Source organism: Triticum urartu, chromosome 7A, assembly GCF_056163025.1.
Source record: "Triticum urartu cultivar PI428250 chromosome 7A, HENAU_Tu73, whole genome shotgun sequence".
NCBI lineage: Eukaryota > Viridiplantae > Streptophyta > Magnoliopsida > Poales > Poaceae > Triticum > Triticum urartu.
Window position 1 is genome coordinate 57,631,723 of NC_141879.1, and position 15,812 is coordinate 57,647,534.

Genomic DNA, 15,812 nt, shown 5'->3' on the forward strand with positions numbered 1-15,812 from the left:
TCGACCGTTCTCGCGCTCTTGGCGGAGGCAGGGATGAAGTGGGCTTTAGGCTCCTCGTCCCACCTCGCCACCGCGGCTACGACCAAATCCGGACCCAGGAAATAATCCCTAGGTATAGGAAAAAAGGGGAGCACGACAGCCTAGAGATAAAAGCGAGGTTTCACATGCCCCATTCCGGTTTCGAAATGCATGACAGAGGATAAAAGACTTATCTGGATCCGCAACCCTTGGCAATCTCATCTTGCCGCGGTTGGATCCTTCTGCTTGCAGCCCCCGGCAACCCTGGCTTGCCGGGGTCGGGGTGCCGGTCCGTTTCCTTCTTTCCGAGTAGCTCAGTAGAAGTGCTCATGTGCCCTGCGAACCAAAGGAGGACAGAAAAGGAACAGACAGATGCGCACTCGACCTCTAGGCTAGGGGTTAGTCGCCGCTAAGCACTATCAACCCTAACCAAGGAAAAGACTCGACCTAGCATGCATGCTATAACTTAGGGTGCCAGCGCTTCATTTATTTATGCTCAGGGTCTGTGCCTGGCTTTGTACAAAGGGTCACATGCCTTGTCGGCAAAGCTTGTACAAAAGGTGGCTTGCCGGGAGGCCCGGCAAGCCGCGCCTTACGGGTAAAACTTGCGAAGATGCTCGATGTTTCAGGAGTTGCTCATTGGGACGGCATCTTCGGTCTCCAGGCGGACTGCGCCAGGCCTGGTGACTCGTATTACCCGATAAGGGCCTTCCCACTTCGGCGTCAACTTGTTGGAATTCTTGGTCGTCTGAACGCGTCGAAGAACAAGGTCGCCTTCCTCAAGGCTTCGGGCATGAACCTTGCGGCTATGATAGCGGCACAAGGCTTGCTGGTAGCATGCCGCTCTCACAGCCGCCCTAAGACGATCTTCCTCAAGGAGCGTCGCGTCATCTTGGCGCAACGGCTCTTGCTCAAGATCATCATAAGCGAGCACTCGAGGTGACCTGTATATGAGTTCCGTGGGGAGAACTGCTTCTGCCCCATATACCAGGGCAAAAGGTGTCTGGCCGATGGCTCGATTTGACGTTGTCCTGATCGACTAAAGAACCACCGGCAACTCATCAATCCAGCGCCTTCCACTCTTGTGAAGCTTGTCAAAGGTCTTTGTTCTCAAGCCTCACAACACTTCAGCATTCACCCTCTCCACTTGGCCGTTGCTCCGTGGATGTGCCATGGAATCAAAACAGACCTTGCTGCCGAGGTCTTGGATGTACTGCATGAAGGCGTGGTTTGTGAACTACGTGCCGTTGTCTGTGATGACTCTGTTTGGCACACCAAAACGGCAGAACAGTCCTTTGAAGAACTTGATGGCTGACTGAGCAGTCACCTTCCTCACTGCTTCCACTTCCGGCCACTTTGTGAACTTGTCGATTGCAACGCACAAGTACTCAAAGCCCACGACAACGCGGGGGAAAGGGCCTAGTATATCGAGCCCCCATACCGAGAATGGCCATGAGAGAGGGATTGTTTGAAGGGCTTGAGCAGGCTGATGAAGCTTCTTTGAACGGAACTGGCATGCTTCACACTTGGTTACTAGTGCTGTCGCATCCTGGAGGGCAGTGGGCTAGAAGAAACCTTGCCGGAACGCCTTCCCGGCAAGGGCCCTTGACCCTATGTGGGAGCCACATATGCCTCCATGTATCTCCACCAACAGCTCCAGTCCTTCCTCCCGGGGAATGCACTTGAGTTTCACACCGTTTGGCCACGTCCGGTACAGGACGTCATCGACGAACTGGTACAGGGTGGACCGACGGGCTACTTTCTCTGCTTCTTCCTGCTCCTCAGGAAGCTCCCCTGTTTGGAGGAAGTGGACGGTAGGCTGCGCCCACGCCGGAGCCTGGGGCTCGACGGCAAGGACCAAAGGCATTTCTTCCGCCATGAGAGCGGCTGTCTCTACGGCTAGGGCTTGATGCCCTGTCGGAGCCAGTCACTCTTGGGCAGGCTCAGCGTCCGCGACAGCATCCTTGCCAGCGGCCCCAGGGGGCTCGGTAGGAAAGTACTTGTCGGGACCTGATTTCCTTCGCTTGTTCTGCCCCGCTGATGGTTCGACAGATGGTCGAGTTAACCGGAGCAAAAAGGTACCTGGTTCCACAAGTAGCTTGAATGCGGCATGATAACCCACAAGTATAGAGGATCGCAACAGTTTTCGAGGGTAAAGTATTCAACCCAAATTTATTGATTCAACACAAGGGGAGCCAAAGAATACTCTCAAGTATTAGCAGCTGAGTTGTCAATTCAACCACACCTGGAAACTTAGTATCTGCAGCAAAGTATTTAGTAGCAAAGTAATATGATAATAGTGATAACGGTAACAAAAGGTAATGGTAGTAAAAGCAATGTTTTTGGTATTTTGTAGTGATGATAGCAATTGCAACGGGAAAGTAAATAAGCGAAGAACAATATGTGGAAAGCTCATAGGCAACAGATTAGTGATAGAGAATTATGCCGGATGCGGTTCATCATGTAATAGTCATAACCTAGGGTGACACAGAACTAGCTCCAGTTCATTGATGTAATGTAGGTATGCATTCCGAATATAGTCATACGTGCTTATGGAAAAGAACTTGCATGACATCTTTTGTCCTACCCTCCCGTGGCAGCTGGGTCCTTATGGAAACTAAGGGATATTAAGGCCTCCTTTTAATAGAGAACCGGAACAAAGCATTAACACATAGTGAATACATGAACTCCTCAAACTACGGTCATCACCGGTAAGTATCCCGATTATTGTCACTTCGGGGTTAACGGATCATAACACATAATAGGTGACTATAGACTTGCAAGATAGGATCAAGAACACTCATATATTGATGAAAACATAATAGATTCAGATCTGAAATCATGGCACTCGGGCCCTAGTGACAAGCATTAAGCATAGCAAAGTCATAGCAACATCAATCTCAGAACATAGTGGACACTAGGGATCAAACCCTAACAAAACTAACTCGATTACATGATAGATCCCATCCAACCCATCACCGTCCAGCAAGCCTACGATGGAATTACTCATGCACGGCGGTGAGCATCATGAAATTGGTGATGGAGGATGGTTGATGATGACGATGGCGACGGATTCCCCTCTCCAGAGCCCCGAACGGACTCCAGATCATCCCTCCCGAGAGGTTTTAGGGCTTGGCGGCGGCTCCGTATCGTAAAACGCGATGATTTCTTATCTCTGATTTTTTTCTCCCTGAAACTCAATATATGGAGGTGGAGTTGGAGTTGGAGAGGCAACAGGGGGCCCACGAGGTAGGGGGGCGCGCCCTAGGGGGGCAGGCGCGCCCCCACTCTCGTGGAGAGGTGGTGGGCCCCCTGGCCTTCATCTTTGGCAGGTATTTTTCTTATTTTCTGAAATGGCTCCGTGAAGTTTCAGGTCATTCCGAGAACGTTTGCTCCTGCACATAAATAACACCATGGTAATTCTGCTGAAAACAGCGTCAGTCCGGGTTAGTTCCATTCAAATCATGCAAGTTAGAGTCCAAAACAAGGGCAAAAGTATTTGGAAAAGTAGATACGACGGAGACGTATCAACTCCCCCAAGCTTAAACCTTTGCTTGTCCTCAAGCAATTCAGTTGACAAACTGAAAGTGGTAAAGAAAAACTTTTACAAACTCTGTTTGCTCTTGTTGTTGTAAATATGTAAAGCCAGCATTCAAGTTTTCAGCAAAGATTATAACTAACCACATTCACAATAATGCATAGGTCTCAAGTTTACTCATATCAATAGCATAATCAACTAGCGAGCAATAATAATAAATCTCGGATGACAACACTTTCTCAAAACAATCATAATATGATATAACAAGGTGGTATCTCGCTAGCCCTTTCTGAGACCGCAAAACATAAATGCAGAGCACCTTTAAAGACCAAGGACTGACTAGACATTGTAATTCATGGTAAAAGAGATCCAGTCAAGTCATACTCAATGTAAACTAACAATAATGAATGCAAATGACAGCGGTGCTCTCCAACTGGTGCTTTTTAATAAGAGGATGATGACTCAGCATAAAAGTAAATAGATAGGCCCTTCGCAGAGGGAAGCAGGGATTTGTAGAGGTGCCAGAGCTCGGTTTTGAAACAGAGGTGAATAATATTTTGAGAGTTATACTTTCATTGTCAACATAACAACCAAGAGATGGCGATATCTTCCATGCTACACACATTATAGGCGGTTCCCAAACAGAATGGTAAAGTTTATACCCCCCCTTCCACCAACAAGCATCAATCCATGGCTTGCTCGAAACAACGAGTGCCTCCAACTAACAAGAGTCCTAGGGGGAGTTTTGTTTGCAATTATTTTGATTTAGTTTTCATAAAGCATGGGACTGGGCATCCCGGTGACCAGCCATTTATCTCATGAGTGAGGAGCGGAGTCCACTCCTCTTGTGAATAACCCGCCTAACATGGAAGATACAGACAACCCTAGTTGATACATGAGCTATTCAAGCATACAAAACATGATGTTTATTTGAAGGTTTAGAATTTGACACATACAAATTTACTTGGAACGGCGGGTAGATACCGTATATAGGTAGGTATAGTGGACTCATGTGGAATAACTTTGGGGTTTAAGGAGTTTGGATGCACAAGCAGTATTCCCGCTTAGTACAGGTGAAGGCTAGCAAAAGACTGAGAAGCGACCAGCTAGAGAGCGACAACAGTCATGAACATGCATTAAAATTAATCAACACCGAACGCAAGCATGAGTAGGATATAATCCACCATGAACATAAATATCGTGAAGGCTATGTTGATTTTGTTTCAACTACATGCGTGAACATGCGCCAAGTCAAGTTACTTAAATCATTCAGAGGAGGATACCACCCTATCATACCACATCATAATCATTTTAATAGCATGTTGGCACGCAAGGTAAACCATTATAACTCACAGCTAATCAAGCATGGCACAAGAAACTATGATCTCTAATTGTCATTGCAAACATGTTTATTCATAATAGGCTGAATCAGGAACGACGAACTAATCATATTTACAAAAACAAAAGAGGTCGAGTTCATACCAGCTTTTCTCATCTCAGTTAGTCCATCATATATCATCATAATTTCCTTTCACTTGCACGACAGAACGATGTGAATAATAATAATAGTGCACGTGCATTGGACTAAGCTGGAATATGCAGGCATTCAATAAACAGGAGAAGACAAGGCAATATGGGCTCTTTTGTCAGATAAGCAATAATGCATATAAGAGCCACTTCAACAATTTAATTATGGTCTTCTCCTATCGACACCCAAAGAAAAGAAAAGAAATAAAACTATTTACACGGGAAAGCTCCCAACAAGCAAAAAGAAGAGCAGGGAATCTTTTTGGGTTTTCTTTTTAATTACTACTACAAGCATGGAAATTAAACTAACTAAAAGCTACAACTATTTTTTTGGTTTTTCTTAAGGTTTATTAAACACACAAGAAGAAAGCATAAAAAGGAAAAAAACTAGCATGGATGATACAATGAAAAAGTATGAGCACCGACATCTAGCAATGAGTGTGTGAACATAAATGTAATGTCGGTGGGAAATACGTACTCCCCCAAGCTTAGGCTTTTGGCCTAAGTTGGTCTATGGCCATGGCTGGCCTGGCGGATATCCATAATAATAGTTGGGGTCGTATTGCGATGAAGAAGAGGAAGACTCCGCTTGCCACTGGCTGACAATCATCTCCGGATCCCCCTGATAATTAGACTGTCGTGAAGGATCAATTTGTGGTTCCGGCTCTGGCTCCTCAGCTGGTGCAGGGTTCCGGTAGGCGTGAATAGCCTTCAACGGAACAAGGTACGTGCCTACAGATAAATCAAACAAAGAAGGAGCAGGCAGGGTAATAGTCTCAGGATGATGTTTATTAAAGAACAATTGATATTTAAGCTCTCCTTCCCTATTCTTAACAATAAAATCATGTGCCACCATACTTTTATAATCTAGATAAACACGAGGCAACACTTTTTCTTCCTTCTCAGCATGCCTAATAGGTATGTTAAAATGTGCAGCTAGGCGTGAAGCGTAGATGCCTCCAGAGATGGGGCCCTTTGTACAGTTCAGACTTAACCGTTTAGCAATAATGCCGCCCATACTAAAAGTGTTATCACTGTATAAACCTTGGAGCAAAATAATAATATCAGGGATACTAAGGTTTCCATAGTTTCTGCGACCAATTAAGCAACGACTAGCAAATAATGCAAAGTAACGTAAAACAGGAAAATGTATGCTAGTGATTTGTGCATCGGAAACCTTCCTTGTTTCCCCTACAGTGATAGTATCAATAAATCCCTCCACATCATCACGATGTGGTTCTTCTGTCTTGTCCTCAAAAGGGACTAAACAAATCTGACAAAAATCATAAAGTGACATGTCCTTATGCTCATCATATAAATGAAACTCCACCGTAGGTGGTGAGTTCCTAGAATGAAAATGAAAGTTTTGCACAAAAGTATTTGTGAGTAAGAGATACTGATCGCATTTGTTGAGGCCTGCATTCTGAGTCAATTCATGAAAATCTTCATAAATCCCAGCTGCTCTCAAGAAATCCTCGGAAGGCCATTCACACACCCGAACCTCCGCGGTGTGAGGCAGATTATACTTAGGCTTCGGTGCCTTTTCCTTCGAGCTTTGGCTCGATGAGCCCCTCAAAAGTCTCCTCATCATTTTCTGAAAAATTCTGAAATTTTTAGTAACTTCAAAATAAAAGTAAACCAAACTCAATAATATTGATAGCAACTACTCCTACAAGTGCCTAGAGCCTATATCATGCATCAAAACTACTTGGAACCATATAAATTTGACATGCAAGCTCAAGAACAGGGTCACCTAAGCAACAAAAATTTGCAATGAATAAAGCACTAGAACAAAAACTAATTGGACCAATGGAGGAGTCACATACCAAGGAACAATCTCCCCAAGCAGTTTTGTGAGAGGTGCTTTGAGCAAGGAGATCGAAAATGGCAGCAAAAAGAGCTTGGACTCGGGTTTGAGCTGGTTATTCGTGTTTGGGGGAGGTAGAAGGAGTGTATGGGTGAAAGGATAAGTGGAGGGGGGCCACCATGGGCCCATGAGGCAGGGGGCGCGCCCAGGGGGTAGGGCGCGCCCTCCACCCTCGTGGGCAGGTGGTTAACCCCCTGCCGTGTTCTTAGTGCCAAATATTCTCAAATATTCTGGAAAAATCATATTTAAATTTCAGGGCATTTGGAGAACTTTTATTTTCGAGGTATTTTTATATTGCACGGATAATCAGATGACAAACAGAAAAATATTTATTGTATTTTATTTAATGTAAATAACAGAAAGTAAAAGTGGGGTACAGAAGGTTGTGCCTTCTAGTTTCATCCATCTCATGATCATCAAAAGGAATCCACTAACAAGGTTGATCAAGTCTTGTTAACGAACTCATTCTGAATAACATGGAACCGGAGAAATTTCGAATAACACTATGTTACCTCAACGGGGATATGCACATCCCCAATAATAAGAATATCATATTTCTTCTTGACAGCAGGAAGAGGAAATTCAAAACCTCCAAATATGATCGATGGAATTTTTCTAATAGAGTTGATACTATAAACTTGAGATTGTTTCCTCGGAAAGTGTACCGTATGCTCATTACCATTAACATGAAAAGTGACATTGCCTTTAGTGCAATCAATAACAGCCCCTGCAGTATTCAAAAAGGGTCTTCCAAGAATAATAGACATACTATCGTCCTCGAGAATATCAAGAATAACAAAGTCCGTTAAAATAGTAACGTTTGCAACTACAACAGGTACATCCTCACAAATACCGACAGGTATAGCAGTTGATTTATCAGCCATTTGCAAAGATATTTCAGTAGGTGTCAACTTATTCAAATCAAGTCTACGATATAAAGAGAGAGGCATAACACTAACACCGGCTCCAAGATCACATAAAGCAGTTTTAACATAGTTTCTTTTAATAGAGCATGGTGTAGTGGGCACTCCTGGATCTCCAAGTTTCTTTGGTATTCCACCCTTAAAAGTATAATTAGCAAGCATGGTGGAAATTTCAGCTTCCGGTATCTTTCTTTTATTTGTAATAATATCTTTCATGTACTTAGCATAAGGATTGATTTTGAGTATATCAGTTAATTGCATACGCAAAAAGATAGGTCTAACCATTTCAGCAAAGCGCTCAAAATCCTCATCATCCTTTTTCTTGGATGGTTTGGGAGGAAAGGGCATGGGTTTCTAAACCCATGGTTCTCTTTCTTTACCATGTTTCCTAGCAACAAAGTCTTTTTTGTCATAACGTTGATTCTTTGATTGTGGGTTATCAAGATCAATAGCAGGTTCAATTTCTATGTCATTATCATTACTAGGTTGAGCATCATCATGAACATTATTATTAACATTATCACTAGTTTCAGGTTCATTACCAGATTGAGTTTCAGCATCAGAAATAGAAATATCATTTGGATTCTCACGTGTTTCAGCAATAGGATCACTAGAAGCATGCAAAGTCCTATCATTTTTCTTTTTCTTCTTTTTAGAGGAACTAGGTACATCTATGTTATTTCTCTGAGAATCTTGCTCAATTCTCGTAGGGTGGCCTTCATGATACAAAGGTTCATGAGTCATTCTACCAGTTCTAGTAGCCACTCTAACATCATTATCATTATCTTCACTATTCAATTCATTGAGCAAATCATTTTGAGCTTTAAGTACTTGTTCTACTTGAGTGGTAACCATAGAAGCATGTTTACTAATAAGTTTAAGTTCACCTTTAACATTAGCCATATAATCACCCAAGTGTTCAAGCATATTTGAATTGTATTTCAATTGTCTACCAAAATAAGCATTAAAATCTTCTTGCTTAGCCATAAATTTATCAAACTCATCTAAGCACGGGCTAGCAAATTTAGTAAATGGGATTTCAGCTTTATCATATGTGTAGAGAGAATTTACCTTTACTATCTGTGTCGGGTTATCAAGACCATGAGTTTCTTCAATAGGTAATGGAGTAAGATTACATGTTTCTTCAACATGCGGTAAATTAAGACCATGTATTTCTTTAATAGGAGGTAAATTATTATCATCTTTAGCTTTAATACCTTTTTCTTTCATAGATTTCTTTGCCTCTTGCATATCTTCAGGACTGAGAAATAGAATACCTCTCTTCTTCGGAGTTGGTTTAGGAATAGGCTCAGGAATTGGCTCCAGAGGTGTCCAATTATTTTCATTTGTCAACATATTATTCAATAGAATTTCAGCTTAATCCGGTGTTCTTTCCCTGAAAACAGAACCAGCACAACTATCCAGGTAATCTCTGGAGGCATCGATTAGTCCATTATAAAAGATATCAAGTATTTCATTTTTCTTAAGAGAATGATCAGTCAAAGCATTAAGTAATTGGAGAAGCCTCCCGAAGCTTGTGGGAGACTCTCTTCTTTAATTTGCACAAAATTATATATATCCCTTAAAGCAGCTTGTTTCTTATGAGCAGGGAAATATTTAGTAGAGAAGTAATAAATCATATCCTGGGGACTACGCACACAACCAGGATCAAGAGAATTAAACCATATCTTAGAATCACCCTTTAATGAGAATGGAAATATTTTAATGTTGTAAAAGTAACGAGTTCTCTCATCTTTAGTAAACAGGGTAGCTATAGCATTCAATTTAGTAAGATGTGTCACAACAGTTTCAGATTCATAACCATGAAAAGGATCAGATTCAACCAAAGTAATTATATCAGGATCAACAGAGAATTCATAACCCTTATCAGTAACAAAGATAGGTGAAGTAGCAAAAGCAGGGTCAGGTTTCATTCTAGCATTTAGAGATTGCTTACTCCATTTAGCTAATAACCTTTTGAGTTCATTTCTATTTTGGCAAGATAAAATAGCTAAATAAGCTTCTTGATCAAAAACATAACCCTTAGGAATAACAAGTGATTCTTCATCATCACTTTCATCAGTATCATCAGATTCAATATTTTCAATTTCTCTAGCCCTAGCAAGTTGTTCATCAAGAAAATCACTAAGTGGCATAGTAGTATCAGGCATAGAGGTAGTTTCATCATAAGTATCATGCATAGCAGAAGTGGCATCATCAATAACATGCGACATATCAGAACGAATAGCAGAAGCAGGTGTAGGTGTCGCAAACTTACTCATAACAGAAGGTGAATCAAGTGCAGAGTTAGATGGCAGTTCCTTACCTCCCCTCGTAGTTGAGGGATAGATCTTGGTTTTCAGATCTCTCAAGTTCTTCATAATGATAAGCAGATATAAATCCCAAGTGACTCAAAGAATAGAGCTATGCTCCCCAGCAACGGCGCCACAAAATAGTCTTGATAACCCACAAGTATAGGGCATCGCAACAGTTTTCGAGGGTAAAGTATTCAACCCAAATTTATTGATTCGACACAAGGGAGCCAAAGAATACTCTCAAGTATTAGCAGCTGAGTTGTCAATGCAACCACACCTGGAAACTTAGTATCTGTAGCAAAGTATTTAGTAGCAAAGTAATATGATAGTAGTGGTAACGGTAACAAAAGGTAACAGTAGTAAAAGTAATGTTTTTGGTATTTTGTAGTGATGATAGCAATACCAACGGGAAAGTAAATAAGCGAAGAACAATATATGGAAAGCTTGTAGGCAATGGATCGGTGATGGAGAATTATGCCGGATGCGGTTCATCATGTAACAATCATAACCTAGGGTGACACAGAACTAGCTCCAGTTCATATATATAATGTAGGCATGTATTCCGAACATAGTCGTACGTGCTTATGGAAAAGAACTTGCATGACATCTTTTGTCCTACCCTCCTGTGGCAGCGGGGTCCTTACGGAAACTAAGGGATATTAAGGCCTCCTTTTAATAGAGAACCGGAACAAAGCATTAACACATAGTGAATACATGAACTCCTCAAACTACGGTCATCACCGGTAAGTATCCCGATTATTGTCACTTCGGGGTTAACGGATCATAACACATAATATGTGACTATAGACTTGCAAGATAGGATCAAGAACACTCATATATTGATGAAAACATAATAGGTTCAGATATGAAATCATGGCACTCGGGCCCTAGTGACAAGCATTAAGCATAGAAAAGTCATAGCAACATCAATCTCAGAACATAGTGGACACTAGGGATCAAACACTAACAAAACTAACTCGATTACATGATAGATCCCATCCAACCCATCACCGTCCAGCAAGCCTATGATGGAATTACTCATGCATGGCGGTGAGCATCATGAAATTGGTGATGGAGGATGGTTGATGATGACGATGGCGACGGATTCCCCTCTCTGGAGCCCCGAACGGACTCCAGATCAGCCCTCCTGAGAGGTTTTAGGGCTTGGCGACGGCTCTGTATCGTAAAACGCGATGATTTCTTCTCTCTGATTTTTTTCTCCCCGAAACTCAATATATGGAGGTGGAGTTGGAGTCGGAGAGGCAACAGGGGGCCCACGAGGTAGGGGGGCAGGCACGCCCCCCACCCTCGTGGAGAGGTGGTGGCCCCCCTGGCCTTCATCTTTGGCAGGTATTTTTCTTATCTTCTGAAAAGTGGCTCCGTGAAGTTTCAGGTCATTCCAAGAACGTTTGCTCCTGCACATAAATAACACCATGGTAATTCTGCTGAAAATAGCATCAGTCCGGGTTAGTTCCATTCAAATCATGCAAGTTAGAGTCCAAAACAAGGGAAAAAGTGTTTGGAAAAGTAGATACGACGGAGACGTATCACCGCACGCTTTGACAAGTAATCGGTGATGTCGTTCTTTGCTCGGGGGACGTGCTCCGCCTGGATACCGTCAAAGCGTTCCTCCAGCTTCCTCACCTCATCTATGTAGGCTTCCATCAATGGGCTCTGATAATCCTTGTTGACCTGCCTGACAACAAGCTGCGAGTCGCCCCTAACGATGAGCTTCTTAACCCCGAGGTCTGCCGCGATCCTGAGACCGACAAGAAATCCTTTGTACTCAGCAGTGTTGTTGGTGGACATCTCCCTGGGGAAGTGCATCTGGATCACGTACTTGAGGTGTTCTCCTGTGGGTGCGACGAGTAGCACACCGGCACCGGCGCCTTGCAGCAAGAAAGCCCCATCAAAGTACATGATCCAGTCGCGATCTGCTTCCTTGCCGGGGAGAGTGGTCTCCTGAATTTCTTCATCAGGCGTCGAGGTCCATTCTGCGATGAACTCCGCCAAGACTCTGCTCTGAATTGTCGAGGTACTTACAAACTTTAAATCGAAACTTGACAGCTCGAAGGCCCATTCTACAATCCTTCCGGTTGCATCTGGTTTATGCAGTATCCGTTGTAACGGGAGGCGGGTGACGACGGTGATCTCGTGGGCCTGGAAGTAGTGATGCAGCTTCCTCGAGGCCATAAGGAGGCCGAAGAGCAATTTTTGCATGCCGGAATACCTCGACCTAGCCCCCTGCAAGAGGGAGCTGACAAAGTAAATCGGGTGCTGCATCATCTTCTTCTTTGGCACCACTTCACTTAACTGTGCGGGCATTGCCTTGGTGGCACCAGACTCCATCGGGGGCCGTGCCTTGCCGGCACCAGGTCTTGCCGGGGGAATCTTTGGCTTGCCATCCGCTTGTTCTGCTGCCACTTCCACCCCTTCGTCGGCCTCCCTCTGTGCCACCAGTGCGGCGCTGACCACTTGATTCGTCGCTGCCAGATACAGCAGCAACGGCTCTTGTGGTTTAGGCGTAACCAGTATCGGCGTGGAGGAAAGGTACTTCTTCAGATCCTGCAGTGCTGCCTCGGCTTCTGGTGTCCACTCTATTGGGCCTGCCTTCTTCAAGATTTTAAAGAAAGGAAGGGCGTGCTCTGTGGACTTGGAGATGAACCGACTCATGGCGGCAACGCAGCCGGTGAGCCGACGCACATCCTTGATCCGCATGGGCGCCTCGATCTGCTCAATAGCCTTGATCTTGTCTAGGTTTGCCTCGATCCCACGTTGTGACACAAAGAATCTGAGAAGCTTGCCAGACGGAACATTGAAGACGCACTTCTTAGGGTTCAGCTTGAGGTTGATCTTGCGCAGGTTAGCAAATGTCTCCTCCAGATCTTGCACAAGAGTGGGCCCGTCTTTGGTTTTGACCACTATGTCATCCATGTAGGCCTCCATATTTCTATGGAGCTTAGGTTCAAAACCAATTTGGACCGCTCTTGCAAACGTTGAGCCGACACTCTTCAACCCGAAAGGCATTCGTAAAAAGAAATACATACCACATGGGGCGATGAATGCCGTCTTCTCTTCATCTTCTCTTGTCATGAAGATATGGTGGTAGCCTGAGTAGGCGTCGAGGAATGATAACAGATCACACCTGGCCGTGGAGTCAACAATCTGGTCGATGCGCGGCAACGGGAAGGGGTCCTTAGGGCAAGTGATAACCCACAAGTATAGGGGATCGCAACAGTTTTCGACAAGTAAGAGTGTCGAACCGAACAAATATTACCTCAAGTTCTATCGACCACCGATACAGCTCTACGCACGCTTCACGTTCGCTTTACCTAGAACAAATATGAAACTAGAAGTACTTTGTAGGTGTTATTGGATAGGTTTGCAAGATAATAAAGAGTGCGTAAATAAAAAGTAGGGGCTGTTTAGATAAAGAAACAATAAAGTAAATATAGCGAGTGTGGAAAAGTGGTGGTAGGAGTTGCGAAATTGCCCCTAAGCAATTAACTACTTTACTAGACCGATAGCAAGTATTATGTGGGAGAGGCCACTGTTAGCATGTCATCCCCTACTTGGAATTCTATGCACTTATGATTGGAACTATTAGCAAGCATCCGCAACTACTAACGTTCATTAAGGTAAAACCCAACCGTAGCAATAAGATATATTGGTCCCCCTTCAATCCCGTATGCATCAATTTCTATGCTAGGTTGAAGCTTCTGTCACTCTTGCCCTCCAATACATAGTCCTATCAACATACAACTAACCCTAAGGTGTGATCCACGCGCGCAATCATATGATGGGCACCAAAGGACAGCAACATAACCACAAGCAAATTAAACCAATCATAGCAATTCATCAACCACTGAAAGGACAACGAAAATCTACTCAGACATCATAGGATGGCAACACATCATTGGATAATAATATGAAGCATAAAGCACCATGTTCAAGTAGAGGGTACAGCGGGTTGCGGGAGAGTGGACCGCTGTAGATAGAGGGGGGAAGGTGATGGAGATGTTGGTGAAGATGGCGGAGGTGTTGGTGTAGATCGCGGTGATGATGATGATGGCCACTGCAGCGTTCCGGCGCCACCGGAAGAGAAGGGGAGAGGGGGCCCCTTCGTCTTCTTCTTCCCTGACCTCCTCCCTAGATGGGAGAAGGGTTTCCCCTCTGGTCCTTGGCCTCCATGGCATGGGAGGGGCGAGAGAGCCCCTCCGAGATTGGATATGTCTCTCTGTCTCTCTCTGTTTATGCGTTCTCAGATTCTTCCCTTTCACCGTTTCTTATATTCCAGGAGAACCGGATATTAGCTTTCCTGCGGCGAAAGAAGGGCATCAACCGCCTTACGGTGGCCCACGAGGGTCAGGGGCGCACCCAGGGGGTAGGCCCCTGCCTCATGGCCACCTCGGGCACCGTCTCGCGTGGATTTTTCTTCCAAAAAATCATATATATTCCAAAAAAAATCTCCGTCAGTTTTTATCGTGTTTGGACTCCGTTTGATATGGATATTCTGCGAAACAAAAAACATGCAACAAACAGGAACTATCACTGGGCACTGGATCAATATGTTAGTCCCAAAAATAGTATAAAAAGTTGCCAAAAGTATATGAAAGTTGTAGAATATTGGCATGGAACAATCAAAAAATATAGATAAGACGGAGACGTATCAGCATCCCCAAGCTTAATTCCTGCTCGTCCTCGAGTAGGTAAATGATAAAAAAATAATTTTTGATGTGGAATGCTACCTAGCATAATCTTGATCACATATCTAATCATGGCATGAATATTAAGGTACGAGTGATTCAAAGTAATAGTCTATCATTTGACATAAAAACAATAATACTTCAAGCATACTAATAAAGCAATCATGTCTTTTCAAAATAACATGGCCAAAGAAAATTATCCCTACAAAATCATATAGTCTGGCTATGCTCCATCTTCACCACACAAAATATTCACTTCATGCACAACCCCGATGACAAGCCAAGCAATTGTTTCATACTTTTGAAGTTCTCAAACCTTTTCAACTTTCACGCAATACATGAGCGTGAGCCATGGACATATCACTATAGGTGGAATAGAATATGATGGTGGAGAAGACAAAAAGGAGAAGATAGTCTCACATCAACTAGGCGTATCAACGGGCTATGGAGATGCCCTGTAACACCCCGGATGTAACTACCTTAATTGTATTCCGACTCTTGCCTTTTCCGTCATTAAGTTATGTCATTTCCTCGTTGTCGGGTTTTTGCCTTCGTGTGTTTTTGTCTTTGTCATGCATCTCATATCATGTCATCATGTGCATTGCATTTGCATACATGTTTGTCTCATGCATCCGAGCATTTTCCCCGTTGTCCGTTTTGCATTCCGGCGCTCCTATGTCCTCCGGTGTCCCTTTCTACCTCTTTTCATGTGCGGGTGTTAAACGGTTTCGGATTGGACCGAGACTTGTCATGCGGCCTTGGTTTACTACCGGTAGACCGCCTGTCAAGTTTCGTGCCATTTGGACTTCGTTTGATACTCCAACGGTTAACCGAGGGACCGAAAAGGCCTCGTGTGTGTTGCAGCCCAACACCCCTCCAAAGTGGCCCAAAACCCACCTAAACCCCTTCCATCATCTA